This window comes from Artibeus jamaicensis, unplaced genomic scaffold, assembly GCF_021234435.1.
Source record: "Artibeus jamaicensis isolate MK-2021 breed Jamaican fruit bat unplaced genomic scaffold, CSHL_Jam_final contig_497, whole genome shotgun sequence".
NCBI classification, from domain to species: Eukaryota; Metazoa; Chordata; class Mammalia; order Chiroptera; family Phyllostomidae; genus Artibeus; species Artibeus jamaicensis.
In genome coordinates this window covers 11,437,341-11,451,309 of record NW_026521863.1, presented here as the reverse complement: position 1 = coordinate 11,451,309, position 13,969 = coordinate 11,437,341, and the positions used below count along the sequence as shown (strand labels likewise).

The 13,969-nt window shown below is 47.4% G+C and overlaps 1 protein-coding gene across 9 annotated transcripts in view; it reads left to right on the top strand.

Annotated features, from left to right (window-relative positions):
* The window catches only part of PLEKHG1 (pleckstrin homology and RhoGEF domain containing G1), a 201,796-nt gene that overhangs the window by 97,571 nt on the left and 90,256 nt on the right, over positions 1-13,969 (top strand). The gene's annotated exons all lie outside the window — the stretch shown is intronic.

Here is a 13,969-nt window from a genome sequence, read left to right as displayed (position 1 = left end):
ATGTGCTCCCTACTGGGGACATGGCCCAAAATCCAGGCATGTGCCCTGACCGGGAATCGAACCCATGAGCCTTTGATTCCAAGGCCAGTGCTCAAACCACTGAGCACACCAGCCAGGGCTTGTGTAACATTTTTACGTAATTGAACTACTTGGTGCCTTTAAACGTGCTTATATGCTATCATTATCCTTGACAGTACAACTAGGTTAATTTCAAGTCCGTTTGGCTGACTTAGTAGAATCTTCACTCTGGTGAATCACTGCAGTGATTTTCATGAGGAGTTTAAGAAAGAGTCTAACAACAGCAAGGATTTTTTTCTCTTGGCCCTTGAATTTCAGAGTTGAAAAATATCCTCTATGGTTGGTATTCTTTTTTTACCTGTTAGAATGTTGGATATCTATCTAGTTGATTCTCGAAGTGAGGGAGGAGATGGCCAGGGTCCCAAACGCAAAGTCGAAGGTACTCACACCACACCCTCCACACTGGCCTCGGAGGGTGGGGCGTACCTGCAGATCAAAGGCGCTCTTAGTTTTACCTCGGGCTCTGCACCCGAACCTTCATCAGCTCCCATAACAGTGTGGAGCCCCCCTCACGTGGCTCCTTTCTGAAAAGCCCAAGTCTAGACACAGAGGTGGCTTTTCCTACACGTACCTCACCCTGGCCCCAAACCTGATTTCTGATTAGTTCTGTTTATAGTCTTCGATTCCTCTTCTGGGAAGACTTGAGGTCTCCGTTTTATCAGTGACCCCATAAAACCTTTCTTCTTTGCGGTGATGGCGTAGGGAAGACAGAGGGAGGGGGTTGGGGGCTGTAGCCACTGTGAGCTCCCCCGCAACCATGGTTCTGAACCTCTTCTACTGGGCACAGAAATCACCAGGGAGCTCAGCTACCTGTGCCCATTCCAGGTGCCCATCCCCGGAGATTCTGATTCCGTGCGCTCAGGCCAGAGCCAGCAGTTCAGCTGCTGCTGAAAATGTAGCTGGTGGTGACTATATCAGCCAGCCTGGGCTGCCAGAGCACAATACCACAGACCTGGGGCTGTAAGCAACAGACATTTATTATGGCCCAGTTCCGGTGGCTGGAAGTCCAAGCTCAGGGTGCCAGCAGGGGTGGTTTCTGGTGAGAGCTCTCTCCCTGGCTTGCACATGGCTGCCTCCTCGGGGTGTCCTCACATGGCTTTTGCTCTGTGCACTGCATGGAGGAAAAATAAAAGCTCTCTGGTGTGTCTCCCACTTCCTATAAGCTCTCCATGCCCATCAGATTAGGGTCCCGCCCTTATGACCTCATTTAACCTTAATTACCTCCTTAAAGGTCCCATCTCCGAATATAAGCACATCTGCGATGTAAGTCACAGGGTTTCGCATGTGATTTGGGGGGTTGTGGGGGTGCCCGCTATTCAGTCCACAATGGTGATTTAAGAGATGCTGGACCACACCTGGGAAAAGGCTGGTTTAGTGTGTGTACTTAACAACTGGAGATTTCATTTGTCAAGCATTTAGTTTAAAGCGCCATTCTGATAAAGGGTGTATTAAAATGTCTACATAGATTTAAATCTGTCTACAAAATATATGTAAATGCAAAGTATATTTTGAATGCCATCAGAGTTCTCACTTGCATAAATTATAAGTGGTTTCGCTCATCTCCAGAGAAACTTTTAAAATTCAATCACGGAGTGGGATTTATTGATGCAGAAGAGAAAAAACCTTTCTTGTCGTGGGGCTTGCAGAGAAGCACCCAGAAGAAAGCCACGGTGCCCACGTGCCAGGGGCCAGGCAGCAGGTGTGCCGAAATGAAGTCCTGGCCTCTTAAACACATTTCCCGGTTGCGAAGACAAATGTCAGCTAGTTACGTGGTCTGAAGTGTGTTCGTCTGGTGTCTGGAGCAGCTTTGCCCCTCGGGGAAGCTTCCTACTTCATTGGGGTTGGGGGAAGTAGCTGGGTTTGCTTTTCCATCCCCCTCACCCACTCCCTCCTCCTCCTGCTCCTGGGGGAAGATATCAGATATCAGAGAGTTTCTTCTTCAGAAAGACTTGGGCACCTCTGCAAATCCCCTTGGAGGCCTCTATGTATTCAAATTTTATCTGCAGGTTTCAGAAAGAAATAAACACTGGTGTGGGGTGCAGGATGGGGTTTTTCCCCTTTCTAGGAAAAATGCTCCTGATTAATGCCTCTGGGCATCGTTTTAAACGCTGAGTGTCAAAAGCACAAGTGCTCTTCCAAGTCAGGGGCCTGAGTAGTTCTCTTTTTTTCTTGCCCATAATCCCAGGCTCTCAGCCCTTATTTATTTTGATGGGACTAGAACCTTTAGTTCTAAGTCTCAACTTCTGTTCGATTATTTTTTAAAAGATGCAACAGCAAAAACGCAAAGGTTTTATGACATTAGGATGTGATACGTAAATTTTGACATTTATAGTTGATCTTGGCTTGTTTTTCAGAAGGATCTCAAAAACAAAGTCCCGCTTCAGTATTTGTAGAAGGGTCTTAGGTGGCCAGACCCCCAAGTGTGGCCAGATATCTCAGTGTGTTGTTCCTGCAGCTGTGGCTTTTGTGTTACTGTCCCAGGATTTTTCAATGTCAAAAAGTATGACACCAAGCTATCAGGGTGTTTGGTTTGGCAGAATTACCAATTAGACTATTTCTTCTGTCTTCATTCCTTCACAGAGACCCTGAGCAAATTCTCTAACATTTATTGGTGCACTGTACATTTGTGAAAGAGCTGCCGGGATAAAGACTTTGATTAATGTAAAGAGTGAAAACAATGAACATAAGAGTTCATGGGGCCCAATGGTGAAGACAGTTGAGATTCTCTGACCTCCCACCCTCCTCCCTGTGTGCCGTTGCCCCTCCCCCCTCACTGAGTCTGTCCGTGCTGGTTCTGATCTTAGGGCTCCTTTTTCCCCCCTAATATTGTATAGCATAACAAACAACTAGTGGCATTTCTAAGTCTTTGTTTCATTTTCATATGACTCACAAATTGAGGAGAAACAAATTGTTCTTACCAGATTATTTCTGGTAATCTGTTCATTCCAAAACTACTAACTGAGATGTAGTGCAGTGTCCAACTACGTCCATGCATGTAACCCAGAGTCAGAGTCTCTAGGCTCCAGGGACAGACACATCACGTAAAGGAGTGAAGAGGGACCGGTGTCCAACCGAAGGGAGTGGTGGGGACTGCGGCCACCCGGAAAGCACGAGGCCAGGATGACGGAGCCAGCTCAGCTCCAGCTGCGGCTGCCCAGTGGGAATGTAGGAGCGGTGGTGACTGATGTTCCCTCACCAGTCCTGGCCTCCCTCTTTCCCAAGCCAAAAAACAAAAGTCTGCATTTGTATGTAAAATATTCTGACTTTGAAAATTTGGTTCCTCGATTAAAAGAAATTTAAACCCAGGGTTGACAGGCAAGTCCTCAGGTCCCCCCTGCCTGCTGGTCCCTACCAGATCACAGCTTCAGGGCAGTGAGTCGTCAGCTCCCACCAGGCCCCACCAGCCCTGTGGGTACTGGCGAGTCACGTGAAAAGACTCAACTTTGCCATCTCCGTTGTCCCTTCCCACCAGCACAGGGTCAAGACCTCATCCCCTCCCCTGTATTCCAGAGCCATGCCTCCCTGGCTCCCCAACTCACTGCCCTTTGCCCTGGGCTGCTTACCCTCCCAGGGCCCTTGTCCTGAGATGTTTGGAGCTTCTAGGCTTCCCATGGGAGTTTCCCTAGTGGGCCACCCAAGCCCAGGCTGCCGAGGCCACCTCTCTCTATGGGAAAAGGATTCCCTTTCCTCTTGTGTTTTCTTCCCTAAAAGACCCTGTAGCTAAATCGTTTGAGATGTTATAGCTTCTCTCTCTCTCTCTCTTTCTTTCTCTCTTTTACTACCCAGTCTCTTTTTTCTCTGGGGCATTCGCAGGCTACCGGGGGTAACTGGGGTGAGTAGTCAGTCTGAGTAGTTGCTACTTGTGCAATCAGAAGCCCGTACTTCCCCTGAGCCTCGTGGTTCTGTGGTGGTTCTTTCCTCAGCCCCTCCCAGGGCCACCGACTCTCGTCACCACCTCCAGTCCCAGCCCTGCCCCCCAAACCCAACCCTAACCCAAATCCTGGTTTCAGATGTTGTCAGGTTCTTTTTTTTGGAGGGGAGCCATCTGAAATAGAGCTCTTGAAAGTCAATCAATCAATCAATCACTCAGTCAGTGAACCAAGCCAGTAAACCAGGTTCCACCTTGGGGGGCAACTACCAAGAACGTCCCCTGTCTTACCTAGTTTCCACGGGGCTCAACCGGGACACCCACTGCAGGGAATCGGTTCTAATCACCATGATTGCATATGTACATAGAGTATATGGCTCCTCACATCATTTAGAACAAGCCGTACTTCGCACTGTCCGTAAGGATAGGAGCATAATGTTTGCAGTTGTACAGTTATATCAACTTTGATGTTACCAGTGTTCCAGGAGTTTATGCAACCAGGTGACTGGTTGGGATGCAACACCAAATTATATGCCCCTGTGGTCAAATGAGTTATTTCATAATTTTCACTATACCCTTGTTTTCAGAATACAATTTTGCAGAAAGTGGAGATGAGGTCACTAAATAAGTAAAAAGCATAATCTTGATGCTAGACATTGGCTTACTGCCAGGTGGTGTGCATAATTTTTGTGGGGAATCTTTCTGTTGATAATAGTGGAGTCAGGTGTCTATCCCAAGTTTGGCCACATAAGGAATTATGGGTAATTTAAAGCAGATTCCCTGTACAAACTCCTGGTTTTTGCATCAGCTCATGGTCACCTGACTGTAATAGTGGGGCCGCATTTAGGCCTCGTGTTATATGGTAGCATTAAGAGAGACTGTTGGTGGAGTTAAGAAGTGGGTCATTGTGTCTCCCCATCATCCAAAACCTTGGAATCTTAGGTTCATAGCTTAGGGAAGTGTCCCTAAATGTCACAGACTCCAGAGTTTTCATATCGCTAACCCAAAGCCATCCAGAACCCAAAGAGGTTAGCGACTTGCCCAAGACGACAGAATTGTCAAGGACAGCTGACTTTCCACACAGCCCAACTCCAGGTCTGGTGGCCTTTCCACCTGTCATTTCATGGGCAGGAAACAGCGGTTTGGATCGAAGAAATTAGTTCAGCTTCAGGGGTGGTTTTTACTGCAGTGTCACTGCGATGATGACCAGCTGTCCTGGTGAAAACCTAACGTCCCAGTGCGGCAGGAGCAGCTTCATCCCCTGGGTTTGCCATTCCGTCATGTCTCGTTGGACAGACACCTGAGCAGATGTCTTATGTTGGGAGCCATAGCAGCACTTGTCAGTTGTCCCCAGCTTTGGGTGTCCTCGAAATGGTGACCGACTGATCCTGCGGAGTACTCAAGGCTCACGCGTTCATGGTCAATCCATAAGACCTCTAGAAGGAGCAAGACAAACCAAGTAGGGCGACCCCTCCCCCAGTCCGTCCTTCCTGACCCCTCTTCCTTGAGGGCCCCTTGGATGTTCACTTGAATCTGCTTATACCAATAAAAGCGTGGACAGGGAAGTGTATGATGTGGTTTACTGTGACCACACCTTGTGAGGGGCCCTGTCCAGGCAGACGATTGGGCAAGAACCGTCATGGCTGCTGCCCAGCGGCTCTGCCCAGTGTCTGCAGGTGGAGTAAGAAAAGCCAAAAAGAGGGAGGCTGATGTATGCAGAGAAGGGGGTCACCCCAAAGAGGAGAAGGACACGAGAAGTTACTTTAATAAGAGGGCATGGTTAACAGTAAACAAGTTATTACTCTGGTATGCACAGTGTATTGGCAAACGAGGTTGTCCAGAAAAACATCCGGATTGGGTGGTCACTGTGGGCGTAACACCAAGTGTATACGAACCGTCCACACTTGCAGGAAGTAAAACTGCCTGGGCAACCTCTTCTCTCTGCCCGGCTTCCCCTAGTTCGCCCCCTCCCCGCCTTCAGAGGTCACACGGCTTCTGCAGGGAAGCCTTCCATGGGCACCCAGCCCAGGCCAGTCCCCTGCTGGGTGTTCATGCAGCGCTCTGTGCCTCCCTGCATGGCCACCTGCTCAGCTGACCGCTCAGCGTCTGTCTCCTGGCCACACTCCGGACCTGTGAGGACAGTGCTGTTGCTGTATCTACAAGTGTGACTGAGCAGGAGCGGGGCAAGCATGTATTTTCCAGAAGATATTCTCTAAAACACACTTTTCAACATTTTCTTTATAGTAGTGGATTGTTAACACTCTTTGAACACTGCGGTGGCCACCACGGAAAGGCGGGGAGGCGCAGGGAGACAGCGGTCAGAGGGGGCGCTCTGTACAGGGACCGTCCAGCCTCCCCGCAGCTCCGGGGCCACACTCCCAGCCCCACCCCCAGCCCATGAACTCCGCCCCCAGGAATCACTAAGGGCAGTTTCTCCATACGTACGTACGTATGCTGTGGCAGACCCCGTAGCATCCCGGATAATTCAGGCAACTCAAAATGGAGACGAGGTGTGGTTTGTCTTGTGCTTTCCTGGGGTGGCCTTTGAAGAGCTTTGGCTCAGTGTAGGAAAATACTTTAAGGATTCGAACTGCTCCAAAGTGTGATGGACTGGCTATCTGAGCAGGGACCAGACGCCTGGTGATTGATAGGATCCAAGCAGAGCGCATGCGCGATGAGCTGTTGTTGCAAGTGCTCATTCACACGGCAGGTAGGTTAGACTGGAAAACCTCAGCGTATTGACGGACTGTTTCCACAGGATTCTCATCCGTTTATCCCCCCTCAACTCCACAAAAGCAGGGACTTTCACCTGTTTTGTTCACTGTCGTATCTTTAGTGCTTACTGAAGGCCTAGCCTGGCACTTTGTAGCTGCTTAATAAATATTTATGGAGTAGGTGTGTATCAGTAGATAGCAAATTCAAAATGTGTTTCTGGCACTGGACAGGGTCAAGTCCAGTATTTAGTGCATTGACCCGAATCAAGCCTGTGCATCAAAGAAGAGGCTGAGACTGGGCAGTAAACGCCATGCTCAACACTCTGACTGAGCACGTGCAGTCAGACTGGATCAGCATTTCAGGCCAGTCTGGAGTTGGCATGAAGCTGGGCCAGCAAGGAACTTGCAGGAAGTAGAAGTAGCTTGGCTGGTCCAAATGGAGGGTTCAGTGCAGGGGCTACTTCATTAGAGGGGGTGCGGCGAAGCGGGCCCGCAAGGAACGGCAGCACCCAGAGCAACAGCAGGAAACTCTAACCATCATTCTCCAGGACAACCCGCAGGGACCCCCAAGGGACAAGGGAACGACAGAGCTGAGAGAGCCCAGCGGCTGCTGGAACCATGGAGGCTGGGCAGCCCTGGGTGCAGCCACTGCTAAACGCTGGGCACTCGCCCCCACCCACGCCCTTGTTTCCCTCTGCTCGTCTAGAAAAAGGTTTTATTAATCAAATTATTTTTTAGAAAGAAATTGTCCCACTTATTTATGCATTCATTGGTTGATTCTTAGATATACCCTGACTAGGGGTCGAACCTGCAATCTTGGAGTATTGGGATGCTGCTCTAACCAACTGAGCTACCCAGCCAGAGCTTGTCTCCCTCTTCTCTTTGTCTTACAACACTGGTATCTTCTGTTAGTCAAACCCACCTGGAAGGCAGCCAGCAGGGGGCAGCGCGGGCAGACCTGGGCAAGGCGGAGAAGAGGGGTCAACACATGGGGAACAACCATCCCATCAAGTTTATTCTGTTCACCTTCTACCGTAATTACACAAATAATACCCATTCGTTCAAGAAAATGCTGAGACTGGGTCACAGTGAGGGAACTCCCCTTCAATTGAACCTCTTAAACCGCTGGATGAATGTTCTGGCTTTTTCTCCTTTTTCTTTTTTTTTTTCTTTCATATACTTGTAAAGGATTCGAACATTTTGATTCAGAATAAACCAAAATAAATTTGATTACACTTGTTTCTTGGCCTAATTAAGATGAAGCCCGCGGCCGACAGAGCGCTGTTTCCTTTCCTTTGTTCTGTGAACATAAACAAGTTACTTCATGCACCTCTGTGGGAACCAGGGATTAGGCAAGCGTTTGGACTCACAGAATCTTTCAGCAAGTTTGGCTCTCAGCTTGGATACCAAGTAATTAAATATAAGATGAAAGACGAGTCCAACCGAGCTCACTCTCCGAGACTGGAAAAGGAAATACAAGTGAAGGCAGCCTCGCTTAGCTGGATTTCACTGTCCACCTCCGGTCCCTGCCCCCTTTGCGGAATGCTTGCAAGGGCGTGGGAAACGAGGGGGACAGACAGTTGAGGAAAACAGAGCCGGTGCTTAGCACCCAGTTCTTGTGACATCGCGGCGTCTGCCACCGCTCCGGTGCACGGGCCGCACTCGTCATTATCTACCTGGTACTTGTCCAGCCTGCTCGACAGGAGCTTCCAGAAGGCAGAGCTGTTCCCTGAGCCCAGCACGGAGCCTGCCATGGAGCATGTCCCCAGGTAGCAAGGCTGACACAGTGGCTGATGTTCTGAGAGTCGAGGGAAAGTCAGGTGGGTGTCACTCTGTGTGCCAGAGACCTGGGAGGCAAAGACGGGTGCTTGAGGCCACTGTCCCCGTACACCTAAGGTCAGCGGCTCCTGTCACCTCCTTTAGTTAAAAATAAACCTGGCAGGTAGTAAGTCATCTCAGCTCCTTTGGAGAAGAGTAACTTCTGCTTCCCTGAAATGGGAACTGTATTTGGCCTCTTACAGATTTCTTCCTGAATGGGACTGTCCTCATGACTATTTGGTGCATGATCCAAAGGAATAAAAAGGAAGCTCAAACTACCCACTTCGGTTTGAGAAGTTAGACAGCCTCCCCCAGGAGAAGCCTGTTTGCTCTCGGATCGTACATCTAGTGGTTACACTGTCAGCCCCTGCGACGATGAAAGTGGCCTTGGCATTGGGGGAAGAAGACCGATGATGGCCACCCCTTAGGGTGGCCATTGCTGTGGGGAAGATTAGGAGCAGCCGCCTGCAAGCTCCGCTCCTCACCAGCGCTGCTTTGGGTAATTGTCTCTAAACCCTCCATGGCAGGGTCCAGTGACCAGGGCTGCAGCTGCGGGTCGCACTGAGCCCTCCCCACTTCTTTACCGCCTGGGGGATGTTGGGGGGGAAGGTTGGCCAAGGGGGCTGGTCCCTCTCCTCTGCTGAAATGTGAAATGGCTTTGCAAGCTCACATAAAGGTCGTGAACCTCCATGGGTGTACTCTGAACCTATAATAGATTTTCATTTTAATTTTTATTTTGGAAAGTACTGCTGCAGGATTTCAGTAGTATGTCCAAGCTCCTTCTACACGTTCAAGTATATTTTTTAAGGAGAGCTTTCAAAGTATAGATGGTGTTGAATGCCTTTCGTTATGAATGGATTAGATGTGGGTTATCTCCTAGAAAAAAATGTGTCTGCAAACAGACTGCATTCTTAGAGGGATAATTAGCTCATTGTGCTCAGCACAGAGAGTCCTCCCCCAGTGTCCTTAAAGATGGGACCGATCTACTATTGAAAGCCCGAGACTATTTGTAACATATTGCTTGCTTCATATCTAAAAATTGTTCAGTTCAGAAATAACTAAGACTCGGTTTCATTGTCTCTGGATAATAAAGACCAAAATATCCTAATAAAAGGATAGAGCCGAAAACAGAGCCAGTGATTGTCCTAGAGGCAGTGGAACACACCCCTGGCGAAACTCGTGGGGCCACTGGATGTTAGAGACCGAGGGTGTGCGCCCGGCTGGGCCATTCTATGGTGTTTATGGCAGCCTGATACGTGATGAAGTAAACCGTGACTTGATTGTAAGGTAAGGGGGGCCCTGAAAAAGTGTTGGGAATAATGGGTTTTGTGTGTTTGTTTTCTAAAACTCTATGGCCATGCCTCAATACGAACACATTAGTGCCATAGGGGATGAGGAATTAAATTTTCAGCTGGAAAAATTCAGTCCTGGTAACTAGTTATTATTTATAGTTTGGTTTCCATTGTTAGATTCAGTATTCCAGGACAGACAAAAATAGTGCTTTCATTTCATTTCTCCTATACTTCAGTGCTTTGTCTGCCTTAGACTTAACGTCTTTTGCTGAGAGTAAGCACTTGAAATCTGTGAAGACAAACTCACTTACCATTACAACTATTTCACTTTGAAAATAGTCTCTTAGGGAAAAAAAATAGATTAACTTGTTTGTTTGTTTAGCAAAGTATATATCATTTGGTTCGTATAGCAGTCACAAGGCAGACTTTATAGTCGGGGGCCTTTTCTGGGTTTAGGACAGTGTGTCCAGAAGAGTGTGTATAGATTTTCAATAAACAGCGCTGCAGTGCAGAGGACGTCAGTACATTACATCTCAGTGTCCGGAGGAAGGTCAGCGTGTCCTACAGGACATCAGTGGGGATGTGGGACACCTCCCAGCATGCAGCGGGCTTTAATATTTATCATTTACTTTGTGGTATGCGCTTAGAAAATGTAATTGCTTGCCTTAGACTTTCAAAGAAAAAAGTTCTAATAGACAAAAAAAAAAAAAGTTAAGAACATTTTGTCAGTGGCCTGACTTTTAGAAAAGTTGGTGTCACCATTTGTTTGGGACATGTGTCACAAGGACAACATCTTAAATCATAAGAGAACCAGGTTCACCCCTCCTCCAGCATTTAAATCGTCCTGCTCCATATATACAATATGAGTTGTGTTTTGAAATACACCTTATAACTTCCAGGTCTTTCTGTCTGAAAAGGTAAGATGATTTTTTTAAGCCTGCCTCGTCCAATGTTGACCACATGAAGTGAGCTCTTTGCTGGCATCTGAAAAGCGTGTGCCTGCCGCTGCCCTTCCTTCTCTCTCTCTGGCCATTCTCTCATCCCTCATCACATAGCTTCTTGGAGCTGTTGCCTGGCTGCAGAGTCAGCAGAGTATCTCAATTAGGTCAGACCTGGTCAAGCCTGCAGGGCCGCAGGCTGTTTGTGCTTTGCCCCATTCCCACCTCCTTCCTGAAAGGCCTAAACATCCCCAGAAGGACACGCAGGCCAATCTACACCACTGTGACAATGAGGCCATCGCCTTCCCGAAGGATGGTAGAGTTTCAGGACATTTACCTGAAAGCAAAAAGTTGGTTTCTCATAGTAGAATTCCAGGCCCCATGGCAGATTTCCAGAAAGGGATGTTTTTCAATGGCGGGACTCTCTGGTCCTCCTCCAATTAGGCCACAAGGCTGGCCTGCACCGAGCTTGCTGGCTGGATCGTCTCCTGCTGGCTGCAGGCGTGTCCTGTGGGTGCTGGGCCCCATGCCTGCTTCCCGATTGTGTAACCAGTGTAGCGAGGGAGGTTCACAGGAGCTGTTCTCTAGTAACTGTCTTTTTCACCTAACGAGGCAGAAATGTGCATTGTGTCTGTGGCCAGTCTCACTATCGTTTACAAAAAGATTCTGCTGCACAGAAACGATCTTTTCTCCTACTGTTAATACTGGCAAAGACGTCATGCAGCAAGAAGCGGGAAGGAGGCGCATTTGTGCCTTGTGTGTGTCTGTGTGCATGAAAGTCTAGTGGCGAGGCAGCCGGACACCTGCAAGAGGTGTTAAACTCCACTGTAACCCGAGTGGGATATGAAAGGGGAACGGCTAGAAAGAAAGTCATGCAGCCCTGGCTGGTGTAGCTCAGTGGATTGAGCGTGGGCCTGCGAACCAGAGGATCATAGTTCAATTCCCAGTCAGGGCACATGCCTGGTGTGCAGGCCAGTTCCCAACAGGGGATGCACAAGTGGCAACCATAGATTGATATTTCTCTCCTTCTCTCCTTCCCTTTCCCTCTAAAGATAAATAAATAAAATCTTAAAAAAAAAAAAAAGAAAGTCATGCAGAGCTAGGGTGAACAGAGGCCCAGGAGGCTCCTCTGTTCAGGTGTGAAAGAGCCTTGAATGTTGCTTAAGAAATGTGACATTTTTTTCCTCTCTCTGCTGTTCTGTGTCTGTATTGTCCCTCCCAGGACCCTTATACACCATTCAATTGTTAATTCATTCAGCAAATAACTTAGTACTGAAATAAATACAAAGGCAAAAAAAAAGGTGTGTGTGTGTGTGTGTGTGTGTGTGTGTGTGTGTGTGTGTGTGTTTCTTGCTCTAAAAAACCCTTTCCATTAAAAAAACAAAACAAAAAAACTAGATTCAAAATACAGGGAGCCTTCCATGACTGTGGAAGCACTAAGGGTAGTTCCAGCTACTTGCAAGTCGTGAGAAAGGTCCTTACTGATTCAAGTTGATGGTTTTACTAAAGGAGGAGCTGCAAGTGAATTAACAAGTGACTCGCCCAGGGGACCACATATGGCTTGTGCTGTCCCTTCAGAGCTGAGTCACTAGTGCAGTGCAGTTCACAGATTGCCCGGCATCCACACTCCAAGTAGCTCTGCTGTTTTTGTTCACTTGTAACAGGACATCGCAGGACACAGTCTCTCTCAGAAATGGCTTTTAAAAATGTTCCTTTGCCCCGCCCCCGGAAAAAATTCAAGTACTGTACAATAATACTTTATTGGAAGGTAGAAGTAGTTAACTTGTGGTCTGGTGATTTGCACAGAAAACAAACGAGCCAAGAAGCAAGTAGCCTCTGTGTACACCTGTCTAAGAACGGAGATTTTTGTAACCTCGTCGCGGATATCTAATCTACAGGGAAGGGAGACTCCCTGCTGCCCAGGCTGACAATCCAGGCAGGAAAGAGACAATTAGGGAAGAATTCAGTCTGAGACCACCTGATACTTACTCTAAGTATAGTAAACAGCCTGTCTGAACAGATGGGCAGAGCAGTGGGCTGGCGGTGTTGTGGAAAATCAGGCGGAGCTTGTAAGGTCTGTGTTGACTCTTAGTTAAGGGCCTGGGGATGTCATTTGGGGAGCAAGCTAGATCTCTGTGGACCCTCAGAATGGAAGCTGAAGAGTCCCCCAAACCCAGGGAGGGAGGACTCTTCCTTTCAAGCTGTCTTTTGAGGATCCATAAAGTAGTGATTCCCATCAAGCTACTAAATTTTGTGGGGGAGAAATCATTGGAACGAGTTGCAAGTGAACTGCGGCAAATTTCCATCCAAATGGCTTCCTTAAATAGGCCTGTATATGTTCAGCCTTACTTGAAGGAAATAGGCATTAGAACAAATTATCCTATTATGTTGTTAATTTAAAATCACTTAATAGGCATGATAGAAATGGTTATAGTAAAGATGATCAGCTAATGTTATTTTCCATAACCACAAATGGATGCTTTAGATGGAACTCCTATTTACAGGATTTTGATTCCTAGTTGAGTTTTAGATATCTCTACATGGGCATAATCCATATTTTGAGTTTCACTTCCTGGTGCACTGATATCCGTTTTCAGTGACATTTTTGTACTTCCGAAGAACTTCATGTAAATAATTCACTGTCTTTTTCAAATGTGAACCCTTTGAATCTCTCTTTCTTTAAAAGATGTAAGTACTTTAAAACTGACAGGTGGGCTTGAGGAAATCACAACCCAAAATAATTTGAAGGTCTGTCCTGCTGAAGTTGGGAGTTAATCATTCTGCCTTTGCTTCTTAGTATTTATGACTACACAATCACAGAATGCAACTATTTTCCTAAGAAATGCCTATAAGTTTACATTCTAGACATTTGTCTTCAGATACATTTTAAATACTGATTTTAACCAAAGTCAAGCTTTAATATATTCCCTTTTCATTGTGTTTACTGAAAACTCTGCTAAATGTCTCGTTAACAAATGGAAACCAAGTGTCCAAACTTTTCCCAACGGGGCTTTATTCATTGCCCTGCCCCCACCCCCAAACTTCACTATAAAACTTAAAGATGTGTCCATTTACTTTCAAACAAACTTATAATTCAGGAAGTAAACTTGGAAATATCCAAAGACCCTGTGTCTTTTGTGGACTTTAATGAGAATGGTGGCAGGTCCAGGAAGGTAAAGCCGGTGCAGTGTCAGGCCGGCCAGGGCTGTATTTGATGTCTGCAAAGAATGGCAGGCGCGGGGTGTTGCTCAGCGAAGTGTG